The sequence below is a fragment of the Callorhinus ursinus genome, unplaced genomic scaffold (genome assembly GCF_003265705.2).
Source record: "Callorhinus ursinus isolate GAN/ISIS: 27379988/994484 unplaced genomic scaffold, GSC_fseal_2.0 scaffold11, whole genome shotgun sequence".
Taxonomy (NCBI): Eukaryota; Metazoa; Chordata; class Mammalia; order Carnivora; family Otariidae; genus Callorhinus; species Callorhinus ursinus.
This window is the reverse complement of record NW_027397073.1, coordinates 52,503,817-52,523,308: the sequence shown is the minus strand read 5'-3', so window position 1 is coordinate 52,523,308 and position 19,492 is coordinate 52,503,817. Positions and strand designations below refer to the sequence as shown.

Genomic DNA, 19,492 nt, shown 5'->3' with positions numbered 1-19,492 from the left:
AATAAACATCTCCGGAAGACCTGCTAGGCGTAGAGCACTGTGTTTAGCACTGGGTCACTGTAGGAGTCTTCTTAGGCTGCCAGGGCAAAATATCGTAGACTGGTGTGGCTTAAACAACGAACATTTATTTTCTCACGGTTTTGAAAGCCAGAAGTCTCAGGTCAAGGGTGAAGCGGATTTGGCTACTCTTAAAAGCTCTTTTGGCAGCCATCTCACTGCTCATGTGGCCTTTCTTTAGAGTGTGCATGCAGACACCTACCCTTAAACATATGACTTTGGGTGGGTGGGGGATGCAATTCAGTGAAGAGCAACCACTGATGTTTGTGTGGCAGCTACTAATTAGTAAGTATTTACTGGGGCACCTGGGTAGCTCAGTGGGCTAAGCGTCCCACTCTTGGGTTTCAGCTCAGGTCATGATCTCAGGGTCCTAGGATCGAGCCCCATGTCAGGCCCTGTGCTCAGCACAGAGTCTGCTTGAGATTCTCTCTCTCCCTCTGCCCCTGCCCCAACTGACATTATCTCTCTATCTCTCTCTAAAATAAATAAATAAAATCTTTTTAAAAAATTAAAGTATTTACGATATGCCAGATACTGTTTTAAGCATTTTAGACATTGAATCCTTTTAATAAGCATATAAGGAAGATACTATTATTGGACTGATTTTCCAGATGAGGAAACTGAGGCACCAAGAGAGATTTTTGCCCAAGACTATATAACTATTAAGTAGCTCAGCTGGGTTTGGAGCCTAGGCATTTAGGCTCCAAAGTCCACGTTTTTAATAGTTAATTCTACTCAGCTGCCTCTCAGGTTACGTGTGGATAGAAATATAGTCACAGTCTGCAAGGTATGCCGGAAGCCTTACCATCCTCTCAACTTCACTGGGCTCAGGTGGGGGAGGAGGGACGGCTGGGCGTTCTGGCAGATGGAGGCGCTGCAGGAAGACGCCCTCTCCCTGTAACCCTCACATACATATACACACCAAATGCACAGAAGTGCTGGATAAAATACAACAGAACTGTTTCTAAGACATTTAGAGCATGGGAGAAGAAAGAAATCTCTCAAAAAGTAAAATGTTTGAGAGCAAAGACATTATTTACTTCATCACTGACTCTCTAAGGCTTAGCATTGTGCCTAGCACATTCATAGGCATTTGACAAATATTTGTTGATGGAAAGAAACTTTTAGGGGCTGGAGAATGAACAGTAAGCTCAAAGTCAAAGTAGCGTGCAACACCAAAATTGGACAGATGAAGAAGGTATTAGAACTCGACACAAGCTTCAGGAGTTGGGAGCTGGGGTTTTGATGTTTATATAGCCAATGTTCACAGATCAAATACATGATTTTCACACATGTCAGAAGTGGAAGCCACTAACCTGTGTCACAAGAACTCCTGTATAAGGCCAAGGAGTTGTCCCATCTCTGAAACACAGACTAGGACACTCAAGGCCACCAGTCCTGAGAAGCCACAGGAAGCTAACCCGCCCTTCGTAATGTGTCTACAAAACCAAGGAAGGTGGGGCTCAGAGGAAACAGCATCCACCACAGATGAGCTCATAGCTAAAAGTTACAAACCATCCAGGAAATGAACCACCCAAGGGAGAATCACAAGTAAGCTCACTCCTGTCTAAGAATGAGAGATACTAGAACAACATGAAAGAATCTTTAAAATAATTGTGTTTAAAATATTGAATGAGGTAAAAGAAGAAATACACTCTATAATGCAGGAATTGCATATTATGGGGAAAAGAACATGTTAATTTGGAAAAAAACATAGAGAAATCCTACACATGAAAAATATACTAATCGGAATTTTTAAAAAAACTCAATGGACAAGCTAAACACTTGAGTAGAGACAGAATTAATGAAGGAGAAGATAGACCGGAAGACACATTTCAGAATTCAGATTAGAAATATAAGAAAGAAAACCATGAACATTATTTCAGAGACCAGAAGACTAAAATGAGAAATACCAAATAAGTTGAACAGCACTTTCAGAGAAGAAAATGAAAAGAACACAAAAATCACTATTGAAAAATGATGGATATTTTACCCATAAAGATATGTGGTGAAGCTCCCTATGTGAGTAGAAAACATAAAAAATCCACACCTTGACCTCTCAGAACAGAATGCAGAGTATCAAAGACAAAGGGAAAATATTAGAGTTAGCTGTGCGAATAGGGCCAGCTGCTGAGGAAACCATAGCTGGCATAGAGAGCAGCGTGTAGCCATTCGGCCTCATTCCTGCCCATTGGTCACAAATTCCGGCTGCAGTGCGCAGAGAGCACTGCTTTGGCAGGGGAGTCAGAGTTGTGCCTTGTCAACAGTGGGAGGTGGATAGATTAGGGGGAGAAAACAGCTAGATTATAATTTTATTACAGTCTCAGGAACTATCTCAAATACAGCATTTAAAAGGACAGACTCTGAAGGAGCGCCAATATGTTACTTGTAATTCTGTTCACATTTTCCTCAACTTTAGTCTTGCTTCAATTTTGGACAGATGCCCAAGCATATTTTTTACTGAAGATAATTAAAGCATAAATCAATCAGTGAACAAGCTTCGTTGTCATTAAGCAGCGTCATTTGTTTGTTCCAAAAATATTTATTGAGCATCCACTAAGAGTAAAATACTTCAGTGAAAATTTTGGAGTTCAGAGTTATGAAGACATACAACAGGACAATGGATAGTGAGTTTCAAATGGTTTAGCTAGAATGATCCAGGCAGAGGATTCAGCAAGTACAAAGGCCCTGGGCCAGGTCTGTGTTTATCATGTTTGAATAACAGAAAGTAGGTCTGGAACAGTCTGCGTGGGAGACAGTGATTGAGGAGAAGTGTGCTACCAAGGTCAGAAAGGGAAGCAGGGGTCAGATCACTTGAGGCAACTTTAGAGTCGGATAAAGAGTTTGGACTTTATTCTATATCCGATGGGAACCCACTGGTGGATTTTAAGCAGAGGAACAACATGAGTTGATTAATTTTTTAAAAAGGTCATTTTGGGTGTTTAGTGGAAAATGGATTGAGGAAGGACAAAAATGAAAGAAGGGAAAGGAGGGCGCCTGGGTGGCTCAGTTGGTTAAGCGACTGCCTTCGGCTCGGGTCGTGATCCTGGAGTCCTGGGATCGAGTCCCACATCGGGGTCCCTGAGTCTGCTTCTCCCTCTGACCCTCTTCCCTCTCGTGCTCTCTCTCTCTCATTCTCTCTCTCTCTCAAATAAATAAATAAAATCTTAAAAAAAAAAGAAAGAAGGGAAAGGAGTTAAATTGTTTTTCCAACAACTCAAGAGAGAATTGATGACAGCTTTGACTACAGTTGGCAGTAGAGATGGAGAGAGGCAAGAAGATTTGAGATATAATTTGAGGATAAAGTTTTGTTAATGCATTGGATCTAGTAAATGAGGGAAAGAGAAAAATCAAGGACAACTTCAAGACTTTTGGCCTGCCCACAGGAAGGGGGATAGTACCACTACTTGAGGTAGGAGTAAAATGGGGAGAAACAGGAAAATCAAGTATCCTATATTGGGCATATGTTAATTTTGAGATACTTATTAGACCCATGAATGGATATGACAGGTAAGAAGTCAGATGAAGTCCGTGGTTCAGAGGAGAGATCGTGAGAGAGATGGATATTTAAGAGTCACTTGACTTTATTTATTTTTAATTTTTTTTTTTTTAATTTGAGAGAGAGAGAGCGAGAACACAAGTAGGAGGAGAGGCAGAGGGAGAAGAAGAATCCCAAGCAAACTTGCACAGAGTGCAGAACCCAATGCGGGGCCCAATCCCACAACCCTGAGACCATGACCTGAGCCAAAATCAAGAGTCGGACGCTTAACCAACTGAGCCACCCAGGCGCCCCAGAGTCACTGGACTTTAGACACTACCAGTAGCGGTGGGCTTCCAAGAGAGAACCACCTCTGGAAAGAAGGAAGTGGGGAAAGAGAGATCTGGTGCAGGCCAGCATTTAGAGTTCCAGAAGAGGAGGAGAATCCAGCAAAGGCAACTGGGAAGGAGTGGCTTCGGTGGTAGGAAGAGGACCGGGAGTGTCAGGGAGGCAAAAGAGAAGAATGTCCATCCCAAACAGAGTGGACAGCTATATCGGATGAGGATGATGTTTGGCATTGGGTTTGGTTTTAGTAACAGAAGACTTGGAGTGGGTTTGAAAGTAAATGAAAATTTAAAAAAGTGGGGACACAGAGTAGTTTTTGTGAGTGGGAAGTAAAACGACATGGTAGCTGAAGGGCACTTGGAGTAAGGTGGGGGGAGAGTTATCTAGGATGCTGGATAATAGATGAAAAGATGCTGATGAGGCTTATTGAGAGGGAGACAGTGAAGGTGGAGACTGAAGCCTGTGAGTAGCAAGAAGGGATGACAGCCAGAGCATAGGGAGAGGTTTGGCTTGGTGTGGACGGGGCCCCTCTCCCTCCGCCATAATAGGACAGAGGGCAGCAGACGTGGGTAGTTAACAGTGAGATGAGGAGGAAGTTCCTATCTAATTGTTTCCATTTTCTTTATGAATTATGAGGCTAAGTCATCCGTTGGAAGTGAAGATGCAGGAGGAAGATGAGGATCGGGTTAGTAAGAGAGGAAAGGGAACAATATAAATAGCTAAAAGAGCAGGAAATAGGGTGGGGTTTCTGGGAAGTGTCAAGGGCTCACAGAAGTCTGTGACACATACTTAAGATGAGACTCACCAGCACCATTGTGCCACTTTCTACGGTATGCAGTGGCACGAGTGTACTTACGATGGAGGACAGGTGTTTTGCCAGATGAGTAAATGGAGAGAGAATAGAGAAACAGAGTCAAGGCAGTTCACAGGGAGGCAATTACAGAGTTGGACCATGGAGTCCCAAGGCTGGGCAACAAAGGGGGAAGAACATTTTGAAAAATGATGCTCATTATATAAGTAGTCTCGATGAGATAAAACCATTTGGAATGAAGCATTTCAGTAAGTAGGCCAGAGGATACCATGTCATGGCCAGAAAGTGGAAAGCATAAATTTGGGATTTCAGAGATATCCCTCTGCCCCCGCTCAGCTTTCCCTCATGAGTAGGCAGAATAAGTCAATTCTGAGTTTGCAGAAATAACAAGAAAAGTTCATTGTCTTCACCTTGCCCAGAATATATCCCCCTACTTCTTCACAGGTGGCTGAAATTACATAATTAGAAGGCCATTTCTCCATCATCAAGTGACTTCCTGTTAGAATGTAAACTCTGTGGGAGAGATGACTTATGCCAACCCAGGCAGGCACAACTTATCCACTCCTTCTTTCAGTAATTAGTGAGCACCTCTCAGCGAAGTCTGTTCCCAACTATGACAATGGACAGGCTCACCCTCAGGTGAGAATTCATTTATTGGATTATCTATAGAGAAAGGTTTTGATGTGGAAAAGAGCAGATATACCCAGCACCTGAACCAGAAAGTTTGGGCCTTCACAATGAATCTGGGCCTAGTATTTTTTACCTAAAGCTAAAGCATAACTAAAAGTCCTGTTAAGGGGGGTGGGTGGGGTGGGAGGAAGCAGACTTATGGATGGAAGAAATTTTTAAACGTTTATTGTTAAATACAGAAATTCTGCATTAAACAATTTATTTTAAGGAAATAGAGATGATGTAATAAGATGTTTGAAAAAGAATAACACAATACCGCTTATGATATCAAAACATGGAAAACAATCTTAATACTAAAGAATAAGAGATTGGCTAAGAAAAACAGTCATCCACAGAAGGAATGCTATGCAGCAATATTGATTGATATATTGCCTAGTTGGAAAAGAAAATGCTTTTCCTTTTTTTAAAATTTAAAGTCATATAAATAAATAAAGAGAAAAAAGAAAAAAGGGATATGTTTATCAAATGGTTAACAATTTGTATCTATAGGGTGGGATTATGGGTGATGATTCTTAGTTTATTTTTTTTTCTGTCTTTGTGCTTTATTATGTTTTATATGAAAGCAAAACTAAATGTGAGCATATTTGGTCATCAAAGAAAATACCCAATTTGATTTTATTTCCTAGCTGTGCAGAATATACATGAATACCAGCCTCAAAATTCTGCTGTAAGACCTAATTAACTTTGACAAATAAAAGTTAAGTCACGATGTTTATTCTGACACTTTCTATCACAAAGACTCAAACTGAGTTATCTGATTATAAAAAGAAATTATTCTTGTCAGAAAATAATGATGCCTGGGCACCGGGGTGGCTCAGTTGGTTAAGCATCTGCCTTCAGCTCAGGTCGTGATCTCAGGGTCCTGGAATCAAGTCCCATGTCATTGGGCTCCCTGCTCAGCAGGGAGTCTGCTTCTCCCTCTCCCTCTGCCCCTCCCCCCCACTTGTTCACTCTCTCTCTGATAAATAAATAAAATCTTAAAAAAAAAATGATGCCCATAAATAGACAAGAAGGTACAACCTTCTTTTTCTCGTATACATTTTTTTCTGATAATTAAATTATCCTACTTTGGGAAATGTTAATGCCATAGCTTAAGCTGGAAGACATGCCATATTGTAAGGCTTGGCAAAAATAGTTCTGGCATCTTCCTGGAGTCAGAGTGGGAACATTGTGGGAGGAAATGACAGGTGATAAGTACAGTGACCACCCTCCATCATGCTGGACACAGAAATCAGCAGGCAGCACTGTCCTGTGCTTCTACTTTAAACTCCAAAGAGACCAAGAAATGAAAGGAGGGAGAGAGAGATGGGCAATGAATCTGAAGGTGGATAAAGCAGAGAAGATTTAAAACGAAAGAAAAATGGGAGGTAAGAGGAATGGACCATGTCATTTATTGTATTCCCATTGATATAAAGGAGGGAGATTGATGACTTCTGTTATAAATAAGGCATTAATTCATCTCAACACACATGGATTAGGCCCCCAGGATGGTTGCGATAAGAAAGAAAAGCATGTTTCTATCCCAGTGAACACAACCAGACCAGTATTCTAGAATATACTTTTTGCTATTCCTCTGCTCAGAACTTCATGAGCTTGCTCCGTGAGCTTGGCTCATGATTTTCCAGCCCCTAGAATCACTGTTCCTCCATGTTGCCCCACCAAATCCTAATTGTTCTTCACCGCTCATCTGCTCCATGAAGTCACCTTTAACTTTTCCTTCCAGGCTGTATGCATATTTCTCCTTTGAACTCCTATTTTATTTACAGTGAGTACTATGTTTACATGTTAGAATGAAATTATTCTCTATTTATGTGTATTTTCTACTCAGTGTGTAAAGTGGATCTTGTGGAGTCCTCACACTAACAGAAATTGACATGCAGTGAATATTGATTGATAATCCCACTATTATGGTAGTTGATGTTGCACACCAAAATAGTGCTCTCAGACACCAATCTGAGGGGTCGTTCAGGGCTGCCTCTACAGGGGAGAGTAGCAGCGGCTGAATTGTGCACATAGCTTTTGTTTAGTTTTTTTTTTTTATCAGTGAAGCAAGGACAGATATATCAAAGCATAGGGAAGGAATACAAAGAGATGGCAATTATCTTGAAGCCGGAAAGCAGGCCTCTACCCTCCTCTAAGCTTGGGCACGCAGGGAGGCGGTTATGGAATAAGGGAGGAATGGGATATTCGTGCTAGCAATTGCCCAAGGCAGGAAGGGGAGTTGAGGGTTACTTTCCTTTATAACTCCTTATCAACGCCCTGCCCCAGATTATGGGATCCTCTTCCTACCAGGCCATTGCTTTTAACAGCCCGAGAACAGGAACGCTGACGTTTCAGTTGCTCCCACAATCACTCCTTAGGGTTTACAATACACTTCCTAAGAATAACCCCACAGTTGACTGTATGATTACAGGGATTGTGTGATAATCAGGGATCAATCTGTTAATACTGACAAACACACCATTATTGTCCTTTGGTAACTAAGAAGTAACATAAAGCAGGGGATGATCACCTGGTTATAGCAAGGATTTAAAGAAATGTGTTGACATCATTTATTCACTCATCCATTCAATAAATATTTACTAAAGATTCATTCACTAGGAAGTACATCCTCACTTTCTGGTTGTTTTGCCTGTAACTGAAAGGGGGAAGTAAAATTCCAAATGGAATAGAAAAAGATCAACAAGATAAGCTAACGAATACTTGGCTAAAGCCACCCCAGCCTATTAATGCCTCCTTCTGCACAAAAACATGTGTTAGGTATATATTTACTTAGGCAAATTCTAAGAGGCATTTTAAACACTTTGGGGGAGGGGACCCAGAGAGGATGAGGTACCTTATTCTTTTGCAGATTTTGATACAGGAAAAAGTTCTTAGAGGTACCGATACAGCAAAACTAAAGCAGTCATCATCAGGCTCATCAATATTGACCCCAAACCTTTATATAGCATCTCTATAAACTGTGAATTAGGTAAGAAGTATAGATAAAATTATGAATAAAATATAGACTCTGCTCAGGAGAAGCTTAAGTGCCTCAATGGAGAGAGATAAGAATGTCACCCATAAGTTTGCTGGCAGTATCTGGAGGGGTTTGGAGGTATCATCCATCCCCTAGAGAAGGCAGTATTCACCAGTAACTCCCCTCAAAAACACCCTGGTCAGGGGGCCATAGAAATGTGTCTCAATTTTCCCATTCAATCACCAAGCAGTTCATACAGATCCCATTCCATTCCGATGCTTGCTATGAGCCCCTTCAACTTTTAGTCTCTCACGCTTTTCTCTTCCTTTGCACTCTGGGGTCTTTTTACCCACCCCCCTTCCTTCTGCAGGATCCCTAACACTGGGCTTGGCCCTGGGCTCCCTCTGGCCAAACCGGCCAAACCAGCCACCGGCCTGGCCGGCACTTGCCCTCCATCTGTCACATGCAGCGCACAAGACAAACAAAACCTTTCTCTTGCTAATAGTGACACCATCTCTATGATCTGTGAGTGAGGTAGAAAGTGGGGGATCAAGGAGAAGAAACATCCTGTCCTGCAGCATATCCACAACCAAATATAAATCAGAGAACAAATGTTATTGAAAAAGTATGTATTTGATAGGAATAACTTTGCCTCTGAGAAATAAAAATTCAATATAACAGTGACTAAAACAGGATAAAGGTATATTTTCCCTCTTATGTAAAATTCCACAGCTAAGTGTCCAGTCCAGGGTCTGCTCCATAAAATTCTCAGAGACCCAGCTCCTTCTGGCTCATTGTCTATCATCTTGAGGATGTGGCCATGGTCTTCAGGTCCAAGATAGCAGCTAGATCTCCTGCCATCACATCCTCATTCCAGATAGCAGGATAGAGGTTGGGGCAAAAAGAAGAGACAAAGGATACAGGTCAGTTACTGTTGTCTTTTTAAAAATTTTTTCTTTTTTTGCTTTACTGTTGTCTTTTTAATTTTTTTTTTACTAATGATAATATTTTATTATAGAAAAAGCATCCCAAATATAGGATTTCATAAATGCTAGTAGGTGAGCAAGTATAACTTTAAAAGTACCTACAGGGGCACCTGGGTAGCTCAGTCAGTTAAGCATCCCACTCTTGATTTCTGCTTAGGTCATGATCTCAAGGCCTGAGATTGGGCTTCACCCTGGGCGTGGAGCCTGCTTAAGATTCTCTCTCTTCCTCTTCCTCTGTCCCTCCTCACTCTCCCCACACCCGCTCTCTCTCTCTTAAAAAGAAAAAAAAAAGTACATTCAAAGTAAAGAGGCAAAACTTAGAAGCATTTTGCCTTTGAAAGAGAATACAATGTTCTCCTGCAGAGATGATCCCACCCAGAGCATGAATGTGGCTCCATCTCTCATGAAGACATCAGGTTTGCTTTCTGAACTCACTATACCCATTTTAACAATTTCAAAATGATGGCAAGAAGTGGCATTGAATAAATTACTAAAACTCCTTGATTCTTAATTTTCTGTTGACAATAAAAAAGATTCTGTGCCACACTTTATGACAGATTTTGAGTTAAAGCCTGATTGTTTTTACTTACAGAAGGGTCCAGGGGAACACTATTTGCAAATATCCATTTTTCCTGGGCTTATGCCACAGTATTTTCATAGGCCTGTACACATTAGATATCACACTGTTCTCTTGGAATTTAGTTTAAAATAAGATTGGCTGTTGCATAATGTGCAGTAAATCCAGCTGCTTTCTAGCTCCCTAACTCTTCTTGCTGTCATTCTTTCAATACCTTTCCTCCACTTTGGAGAAACCATTAAGTAATCTAACCTGACACATTTTTAACACTGCCTCTTTGTCTACTCTCCAAATCCTCAAGGCTAATGCAAACACAAACTCAAGATTCTAAAGCTCAAATTCAGGTTCATGTTGGCTTGCTGAAATGACTTGGCGTAAGATATCCTGGGGAAAACCATTTCCTTATGAAAATGTTCCTGTATATATTTAGGCACCTAGCTTATTTAGGTTATTTAGGCACCTAGAAAAAAACACCAAACCTGAGTTCCAACTTTTTTATTAGAAACACTTCTTGCCTAGCTGGCCAATTTCTACATGCTAGTTGTCTCTTGAGGAAGGTGCCCAGAAGTCACCACAGGACAATCCTACTTATATCTCTTTGAGGAGGACTTGATCACCTGGTTACTGCAAGTCAGAACAAGTCAGGAAATGGAGTCTTTTCTGAATGGCATGAGCCCGGCTAAAAATTGAGAGTCTTTTGTGGAAGGAGAGAATGGGCATTGTAGGAAAACTAGCTTCTCGGCGACAAAGAGCAAACAAGATACTTTAGAAGTAAAGAATAGAAAAAGACCAATTTAAAATTAAGAGAACTAAAGATCATTTCACAGAAGAAAGTTGGGTCTTGAAAGTTGTACTATTTAGACTGGCGGAAATAGGACATAACAGGTGGAATGAATAGAAGGAACAAATAGTGGGCACATGTACATCCATTCATTCTTTCATTTCCTTTAGTCATTAAATTTAAAAGTATTTTTTATTCTAGAACTTTTCGGTTACACATAAATATAGAAAGAATAATATAAGAACCTTCAGGGCTCATCAACCATTATGAATAATTTAGAAATGATCGATAAACATTTATGAAGTAGGCTTTCAACTAAAAATACAGAAATGATTAAAATGCAATGGCCCCAAGAAGCTTAAGCATAGTGGGTATGTCTGAAGGAGTAATTCATTAAGGAAATGAATGAACATTTGGTGAAGTTGAGTGGTAATATAGCAGCCAATGTAACCAGAATACATATGTGTTAGTTCTTTACTATGTTCCAGTCATTGGTTGGAGGAACATGGATAAAAAGCTCACTGTTAGCCCTGTGGATATTTACTATCCTGTGAAGGGCTCATAGGTCAATGGAAATAAATAGCTGCAAATCATGGAAGGTCTGGACTATCATAATGTGGAATATGAACAGGCAATAGTCAGGCAATAGAGAATTGCCAGAAGTAGTTGAGCAGGAAAATGACCGAATATTAAATCCAAGGTTTAGAAAGATAATTGGTGCCCTCATGGAGGACAGATTGCAAAGAGGAAAACAAATTTAGGAAAATAGTTAACAATTAAAAGTGAATTTCAAAACAACCTGAGTAAAAGGAAGAGAAGAAAATTAACATATTTTGATGTCTACATTGTCCCACGCATAGTGGTTAGCCCTTTACACACATTATGCCTGACAGCCCCAAGAGGAAGGTGTTATCCCCTTGATTTTTAGATGAGGAAGTAGAGGAAGTAGAGGCCCAGAAAGTGATTTTTTTCTGGCTCTATTCCTAGGTCCTAGTGGAATCAGAATTTGAGTCTGTTTTGCTAGCCTCCATGTTTACATCTGTACCACATGCCTCCACGTCCTGAACTGCAGAGGTAGCAGAAGGAATCGGAAAGAGGGCGCAGAAGTGAGGATGCTCCTGAAGAACAGACTGGGGTGAGTAATGAAGTGGTGTGGCTGGGGAAGAGGGAGAGATCAGGGGCATCACGGACCACTGAAGCCCCAAGCCTGAGTGTCAGGATGATGGTAATGTTTATCAGAGATACATGAGACAGAAGATAAAGAGTCCGGGGAGCAGATGATGCATTTGAATTTGGAGGTGTTGAATTGGAATTGATGTGTAGCAAGCAGTTGGAAACTCGGGTCTGAAACGAAGGGAAACGCCAAGTCCCTACACATATGTGAAGAAGGTTCTGGTGTGGTGTGACAGGAGCAGTGCAGAGTGTGTGAGGTCTCCCGAGAGAAAGGGACGGGTTAAGAGAAAACAAGCACCCAAATTGACCTTAGTTATGCCCGTATCTCCGGGATACAAGGGAGGAACGGGGACAAGGTCTGGAAAAGGGCTGTCAGAAAACAGGAGAAACAGGAACATGGCTCGTCCCAGGAATTGCGGAAGGGGACAGCCCCAAGATTCACAGCTGGGTGAGCGAACATTGTCTCATGGTTGGAGGGTCATCAGGGACCTCTTCTGGAGCAGTGACCTCTGCAAAGGGCCAGGTGGGGAGGGAGCTGGACACCAGCGGGCTAGGAGGGGCACAAATGAACCCTCCTCCATGGAGAAACCGTCTTTGGAAAGAAGGAAGAGCTAATACTGAAGCAGGATAGGAGATGCCCGGCTGGAGGAAAGCTTTTCTGTTTAGAATGAGTGGTATCCATCTGCTTGCGAGCAGAGAGAAAGGCGCTGTGGAGAAGCCAGACTAGTTTTTCCTGGAACAAGAGGGAAGAAAAGGAGACCGGGGGAAAGGTGAGAGAGAAAACGTGAAGGCTCGCGCATTTGGGCAGGTTTTCAGGAATTTGAGAGGTAAGGTAATGGATGGAATAAGAAGAGCGAGGGTGTACTTATGGCTGGAGGAGAGTGGGAAAGATTTGGAATAGATGTATAAAGGAACAGCGCTGGGCCTGGGCAGGGGCGGGCACCGGGTGACCACCTCATGCGGAGCCCGGTTTTGTGGGAGCGTGACAGCTGAAAAATGCAGGGCTCGGGGGGTCCAGGGTGATGGTAAGAACTTAGAAGTGGGGGCGCCTGGGTGGCTCAGTCTGTTGAGAGGCCGACTCTTGATTTTGGCGCAGGTTGTGATCTCAGGGAGGTGGGATGAAGCCCCACGTGCAGCTCTGCTCTCAACGGGGAGTATGCTTGAGGATTCTCGCTCCTTTCCCTCTGCCCCTCCCACCTTTCGCACAAGTAAATAAATAAATCTTAAAAAAAAAAAAATAGAAGAGCTTAGCTGCAAAGAAATTCTATTACCTTAGATGCCTCAGACCAACCAATGGACCCAGGTAAGGGAGGAAATTATCTCGAGGGCAGAAACTGCGTCTGATGCCTTATCACATCTCTCAACTCCTGGCATGCAGTAGCTTCTCAGTAAATATTTCCTCATAAATGAACAAGCTGAGTATAAGATATAAGGTCTCAAGAAAGTGCCTCGTGGATAATGCAAGCTGTTGCGGGGGAAGAGAGGTCCCTTGAGGCAGAAGCAGTCCAGGCAGTTGAGAGAATCCTACTCACAAAACTTCCTCTTGGTTTCACTTCCGAGTGTCTCATTCTTCTGTCCTCTTTTGGCATGCGACTTGATCAGAGTTAACTCCTCTCTGCATCTAGCACCATGTCTTGTGTCTTGCATGGAGTAGACATTCAATGCATGTTTACAGGATTGGATGCAAACCAAGCTGTGATTGGTATTTTGTGGTGGTTGTTTATCTTTGGGGAGCACAAAGCTTGCCGAATACAGGAATTGCTGCTACTGCTTCCTGTCACCGTCCCTTGGCCTCATCAAGCAATCTGTCTTGCTTGTTTTGCTGCTGCCTGGGTTACCTTTTGGCTTCCATTCCCTCACCCGCAGCTGGCCTTCAAACAAACACCCCTAAACATTCTGGCACTGGTGCAGCCCCGCCTAGATCCTGCGTGGCACTTCCCACCCTGCCTCCTCACAGAGGGAGCCTTTGCCCTCTCAGGACTCCTCCCCAGCGTGCTCAGTATTGCCTTGCTCGATCTTGGCTACCTTCCACCGGGATTGGGTCTCTGCTCAGACAGTCTTGGGTAAACACTTCTCCCTGTTCAACCCAACCCTAGGCCATCCTTGGGTGACCCATCTGCACTGTTAACCCATTTCAGCAAGCAGAAGCTAGACCAGAATTATTAATAATCCTCAGACCTTTTAAAGGTATTTTCTGGAATTCACAGACTACTCTTCCACAATGGAGGCCCTTTTAAGAGATAGGGACATGAGATAGTCTAGGTGAAGCTACTAGTACTATGACAGTCATATAAAGGAAGCCGGAATAGAAGCCCTGGTTATGTTATATATATTTCAAACCTTTTTAGTGAATCTTTATCCCTGAGGGCTAAATAGGGTCATTACTTCCTTTCTTTCCTAAGTAGAAATCCTTGCTAAATTCTGTTTACTAAACTCATGAATGGGTCATGAATGGAATGAAATGGAATGGTGTGAATGAAATTATAAACATCTTGTTTCTACCTTTAAAAAAAAAAAGAAAGAAAGAAAGAAAAAAGAAATCCTTGCTATTACAACTGAGAAAATTAGCACAGAAAATGTAGAGTCAATCACCAGCCTGGCCCAAAAAGCTGAACCCACCCCTCCTCCTGACTAGAACTGAAGGCAAACTGTTGGATTTCTAACATCAGATTCTACCTTATCTTATTAGGTATTGCAGTGGCGGTGGGACCTTATTCACATCATTGAGCTGAATCTATTTAAATGAGTCTTGCTACTCACCACTACAAGTTCTTTGTCTTGTGCTAAAAGTTTGACTCATTAAAGGCCATTTGAGACAAAATCAAGTCCTTTGTGTGTATACATTTTCCCCCCTGGCAACTCTGTAATCACTGTTCCCTTGTAGCTCAGCAATACTGTTGAGCAACAGAGTTGAGTTGGATTTTTCTAGGGCAGTGGAAGAATCATGGACCTAGACAGAATTGACCTCAAATCCACCCCTTTCCACCTGTGTAAAAGTTACATTCCCCACCTATGCCACTGGAAAGCAGGGGTGAAGACATTGCACTGTCTCCCATATGGAGATTTTGTGGGGATTAAATGAGTTCATTTCTTTAAAAAGTGCCCAGGAAAGCACCTGGCACATATTAGGTGTATAACAAGGGGCTTCCCTTCCTATTTCCCTCCCTTAGTTCCTACCTTGTTTTCCTGAGGGTAACTTTTCAAAGGGCAAATAGAACATATTATGGAAGTGCTTCTACCCATTCATAGTACAGAAATCATTTTCATGTATAGAATCAAGAATTCATTTTTGTGACATTTTCTTACTTATGTCACCTAAAAATTTTACCAGAGCTATTTTGTTTTTGTATGAAATATGTTTTTATTTTTATTTTTTTATTTTTTATTTTTTTTTATTTGACAGAGAGAGACACAGCGAGAGAGAGAACACAAGCAGGGGGAGTGGGAGAGAGAGAAGCAGGCTTCCCGCAGAGCAGGGAGCCCGATGCGGGGCTCGATCCCAGGACCCTGGGATCATGACCTGCGCCGAAGGCAGACGCTTAATGACTGAGCCACCCAGGCGCCCCATGAAATATGTTTTTAAAGCGCTTCCTAGTTGAGACAGCACTTTGAGTGTACATAAAGTAATACATACAACCTGGTGAGGTAGTTCAGGGTCAGGTTATTTGTCCCCATTTTAGAGAGGGACAAACTAACACTCAGGGAGGTGAAGTACTTTGCTCAAGGTCATGTGACAGATAAGTGTGGGAAAAGTGGAACCCAGATCTTTCAACACCTCGCCCCTGTGACTTTCTCTCTCCAGATGCGCTGAGGTACTGGTCTTCCAAAGCCCAGGTGCGAAGCCCTTTGTTAGATGAATTCGCGACATGCTATGGAGTATGGAAAGAACAACATCCTTAACGAGGAGGGAGGGTGGAAATGTCAGTTGCCCCAGACATCTAAGGATTTTCTCTATTACACTGCCATGGAAAAACCCAGCTTCCCATGACCCTCCTGCAGGAGCCTAGTACAATTTCTGTATCACTGGAGAGAGTGAACCCTTTGCCTTGGAAAGGACCAAGAAAAAGTGGGAGGGGATTCAATAAATAAGAGATAAGAATCAGGGCAAGAGTTGTTCTTGAAGAGGCTTTCATGGTTTCATGGAGACAGATGGCAGCTATCTATAAAATATGCTTGCAAGTCCTACTTCCTTCTTCATTTTGATTTGTTGTGACAACTAGAGTTAAGTTTTAGGCAAATAAATATATAGGAGCATATTTTCACTCCAAGTATTGGAATAACTAAAGCAACAGGATGCCTCACAAATTTCTCCATTTACTTTGGGCAAGAAAACTTCTTTCTGCAAAGCAAGTTTTAGTGTTTTTCTGGGTTTTGATGGGAAGGCAGGGGGAGACTGTTAAGATCCATTTCTTCAGTAGTAAGCACTCCTGGTATAATGTAATTAATCAGAGTTAGCCTGGAGCAGTGTCCCACTCAGGAGAATTATCTTCTTCCATTTGGTATCCCACACCTGCCTTTTGCACAGTGCACCAGGAGCCCACTCACCTGATGCTAGTTCTTGGCTGATCAAACCTCCAGCCCATTGGGCTCACATCAGGCCTGTCTCCCACCACAGTCTACCGACCCCAAGAACCAGTCCCCTCATGACATCCCTGTCCTGAGTTCCGTTCCCTCAGTGTCCTCTGAGCTGAGGGATGGTACTCCCACTGGAAATTCTAATCCCTTTTGAAAAACATTTTATTTTCACAAAGGCCCCCAATGCAAAATCTGGGGTACATGCTAGAGACCATGTTTCAGGGGTGTCGGGTATTTCAGGATTCTAGTCATGCCACCTCTGTAGAGACAAATGATTGCTGGTAAACGGTGGAGAGAACTGCACCCAAATGATCTCCTCAGAGTGATCACCTCACTTTACCAGATATCAAAAGAGAGCATCTTGCTGTATGATTCAGACAAGAATCTCCAGGAAAAACAAATACTGTACAACATGAATTACTGAAATGCAGTGAAGCAAGAACTGAGATGCAAAGGCCTGAAAAGAAATGAGGCTCAAGATTAAGAGTGGGGGGAGAAAAGGACAAGTGTTAAAGGAGACTACATGGAAATATGTGCAGAAATAGGCTTCCTGGAAGTAAACTCTGGACAATGAATGAAGGAAATAATATGAGATGCTTCTGAATGGCTGCTCTAAGGTGTGATGAGCATAATTTGACTTGATTAGACTCTCTAGAGTCTCTGATTTACATGATGCAAAGATAGATGCTCATGTCGATCTATTTAATGTTTACCTCTGAAAAGCCTTATGCTTTCTTGTCTTATTTTAAATTCAGACTTGGTGGGTTCTTTCATTTTTGTCATGTCAGTTTGTTTCTTTATGGTGCTGTGAGGTGTTAAAAACAGACACAATGACCATCTCCCAAGAAATAAAATCAATCACCTTTAGGATTGAAAGGTGAAGGGCATTGGCTGAATTAGTAATTCTCCTCTTGAGCCTGAAGAAGTTTTAAAAAGATTTGTTTTCTTTCTCTTGTGCCTTTTTCATGATTCTTCATTTAATTGATTTGTGTAGACATTAAAAGTTCCCTATTTCTATACTCCTAATGATTGAGATGACAATGTTTCCCTGGTTACAAAATTTTAGTGGATTGGAGGGCTACATAATGTATGGGAAAAATTAATTTCACAAAAGCTTTATGTAAAGTCGAACATCTCTGATGGTCCATTTCTCACATGTGCTAATTGGGCATATATATCATGGTGGCTTTGGGGACTTCCAGTCTGAGACCAATTGCCACTTAGTAGTTGTGTGACCTTAAGCAAGTTACTTGATATTTTGGGCATCAGTATTTTATCTGTAACATGCAGATAAGATTTTTTTTTTTTAATTTATTTGACAGAGACAGAGACAGCGAGAGCAGGAACACAAGCAGGGGGAGTGGGAGAGGGAGAGGCAGGCTTCCCACCGAGCAGGGAGCCCGATGCGGGGCTCAATCCCAGGACCCTGGGACCATGACCTGAGCTGAAGGCAGCCGCTTAACTGACTGAGCCATCCAGGAGCCCTGTAACATGAAGATAATGTACAATGTCTACCTCTTACAGTTGTTGTGGGGATGGAGGTGATATACATGTAAAGCACTTAATAGGACAATGTTTTTATTATAATGCAATTGGTTATATAGTCTTAGAGGAGCCACAGAAGGTTAGAGGTTATGCCCATTTGAATACTTAGAAGAAAGATTTTAGGGAGAAATGTGATTTGATATATATTTGAATGATTTTTATTATGGTATTTAAAAAGTGAGTTTCTTTTCAGGTTGTAAAAATGTCCAAACACAAAATACTAAACAACATGGTTGAGATAGAGACTTTATTTGGCTTAATCCATAGCTAGAAATAACATCTATTTAGCACCAACTTCAAATAAAGAGCAAGTTTTGAGAAGCAAAATGTTTGTCTTCCCTTTATAACTAACTTCTGCTTAAAGTTTTGGCCTGGCAGCAGGCATTTGTCATTTGGTGGCTGCCCAGTAGCCAAACTCCTTTCTTACGGTCACAGAAAACCCCACTGTATGAATCTTGGTGGAAAAAGCCAGGAGACTGTGCCTTATTTCTCTCTGCCTTGTGCCATGTTTAGAATCCTTCCAGGTACAGAGTATGCGTTGGTTAAACTGAAAATGTAAACAGGAAGAAGAAAATTTTCACAACCAGGAAAGGCTACACGATGAGTCAGGGCTGATTCTCTGTTCACAAGTAGCTCCACTGTGATTAACTGAATATCTTTGGGCAAGTCACACAACTTGCTCAGTTAGTTACTGGTTAGTTAGTAGTTTCTGCGTCATATATGGAAATGTAAACAAAGGCATTGACCCAGCTGGAGGTATGTAAGGACTAATCAATGAATGAAAATTAACAGGATAGCCATATAAAATCATATGTCTATCAAATACCAAAAGATATGTTTATTTCAGGGCGCCTGGGTGGCTCAGTTGGTTAAGCGACTGCCTTCGGCTCAGGTCATGATCCTGGAAGTCCCTGGATCGAGTCCCGTATCAGGCTCCCTGCTCAGCAGGGAGTCTGCTTCTCCCTCTGACCCTCCCCCCTCATGTGCTTTCTCTCTCTCTCATTCTCTCTCAAATAAATAAATAAAATCTTTAAAAAAAAAAGATATGTTTAGTTCACAAATACATATCCCATTATAAGTGTTTTTATTTTTTTTTAAGATATTATTTATTTGACAGAGAAATAGAGAGAGCCAGAGAGAATAAGCAGGGGGAGTGGCAGGCTGGGAGCCCGATGCAGGGCTCCATCCCAGGACCCTGAGATCATGACCTGAGCCGAAGGCAGATGCTTTACTGACTGAGCCACCCAGGCGCCCCTGTAAGTGTTTTTAGATTGGTTTAGTTGAACTCCTAGAACTTTCTATGCTCTATATTATTATAAACATAAATTTATTCTTCATACAATTATGAAAATAAAATAAATGTTTTATCATGTATCCAAATTCCATAATTCCAGTTTCTGGATATTTAGAAAATTTTCCTTCTTCAATCTTCCCTTTTACTTAATTAGGAATTTATTTAATAGTTACCACCTTTTTAAGCTTTAATTAAATTGTATATTTCCTACTTTAGTATTC

The 19,492-nt window shown here is 41.7% G+C and overlaps 1 long non-coding RNA gene across 9 annotated transcripts in view; it reads right to left on the bottom strand.

The window, feature by feature from the left end:
• LOC112834916 (uncharacterized) overlaps nucleotides 1–14,309 on the bottom strand; it is a 53,163-nt gene extending 38,854 nt beyond the window's left edge. For 3 of the 9 annotated variants that reach the window (XR_003211070.2, XR_003211067.2, XR_003211072.2), the window contains exon 1: nucleotides 13,129–14,306. This is a non-coding gene — a long non-coding RNA (uncharacterized lncRNA). Of the gene's footprint in view, nucleotides 1–13,128 lie in introns of all 9 variants that reach the window. The other 6 variants (XR_012380072.1, XR_003211066.2, XR_003211071.2 and 3 more) reach the window with 5 other exon arrangements.
• Between the last annotated feature and the right edge of the window lie 5,183 nt (nucleotides 14,310–19,492).